Source organism: Alexandromys fortis, unplaced genomic scaffold (assembly GCF_014885135.2).
Source record: "Alexandromys fortis isolate MF-2015 unplaced genomic scaffold, M_Fortis_MF-2015_v1.1 scaffold_390, whole genome shotgun sequence".
In the NCBI taxonomy this organism is placed as follows: domain Eukaryota; kingdom Metazoa; phylum Chordata; class Mammalia; order Rodentia; family Cricetidae; genus Alexandromys; species Alexandromys fortis.
Genome location: NW_026068261.1, coordinates 1 through 1,078, shown reverse-complemented (window position 1 = coordinate 1,078; position 1,078 = coordinate 1). Strand labels below are relative to the sequence as shown.

The 1,078-nt window shown below is 49.5% G+C and overlaps 1 protein-coding gene across 10 annotated transcripts in view; it reads right to left on the bottom strand.

Annotated features, from left to right (window-relative positions):
- The window catches only part of LOC126494402 (H-2 class I histocompatibility antigen, D-37 alpha chain-like), a 154,198-nt gene extending 153,126 nt beyond the window's left edge, over positions 1-1,072 (bottom strand). For all 10 annotated transcript variants that reach the window (XR_007589999.1, XM_050131760.1, XM_050131756.1 and 7 more), the window contains exon 1: positions 744-1,072. The gene's annotated coding sequence lies outside the window, so the exon portion shown is untranslated. The remainder of the gene's footprint in view (positions 1-743) is intronic.
- Positions 1,073-1,078: the final 6 nt, after the last annotated feature.

Genomic DNA, 1,078 nt, shown 5'->3' with positions numbered 1-1,078 from the left:
GTCTTTTTTTTTTTTTTTCGAGACAGGGTTTCTCTGTAGCTTTGGAGCTTGTCCTGGCACTAGCTCTTGTAGACCAGGCTGGCCTAGAACTCACAGAGATCCGCCTGACTCTGCCTCCCGAGTGCTGGGATTAAAGGCGTGCGCCACCACCGCTGGCAAAGAGTTCAGCCATGACTGATGGTTTAACTCAAGGCAGTGTACAGATTACTGGACACAACCTTAGGAGTTGCACCACCCAAGTCGTACCCCCTGGTCAGCGGTTTTCTTTTATATGCACTTACAGAATCTTTGCTATCTGTCTATGACAGCAAGCAGGGAGGGGTGTTGGCTAATGAATTCTAGGAGGGCAGTTTTCTAGTTTTCTCCTGTGTTCCCAAGAGAAAAATATCAACAGACTTAGTATCAATTCATTATCCCTCAATTTTATTTAAGTTCTGCTATGTCCCAGTCACAAGCTGGGGTCTCTGCTCAGTCGCCATGGTAACTCATGTCCCAGGATGGTGATGGTCAGGCAAAGCTCGGAGGAGCAGCTCTCCTAAATCCACCTTTAAGAATTTCTTTAAAGTTTATGTGCATGGGTATTTTGTCTGCATGTATGTCTGTGAACCGCTTGTGTGCCTGGAACTGGAGTTAAGAGATGGTCGTGAGCCTCCATGAAGGTGCTGGGAATCGAGTTCAGATCCCGTGGAGGAGCAGCCAGTGCTCTTAACCACTGGGTCATCTCTCCAGTCCCTCTCACCCACCTCTTGATAACACTGCAGTTATTTCATTTTCTCCTTTCCCTGCTAGTGTGACCAGAGACAGCCTTGGCTTTGGGGACGAGCGTACAAAGGTTTGGGGAGCCGGCAAGTCCGTGTGGTCACCCCTACGTAGTACCAAACAGGAAGGCGAGAGCAGTGGGGATTTCTTGGGGAAATGTGCAGGTTGGATCCGGATAGGAAAACAAACGTGAGTCTTGGCGTCTCCTTGGTCACCTCACCGAGTAAGCTCATGCGTTCCTCCTCCTGCGGACCTGTGTGCAAACACGTGAAAAAACACGTCAGCCCTTGCCTGTCCCTTCCCCTCCAAAAACCAACAC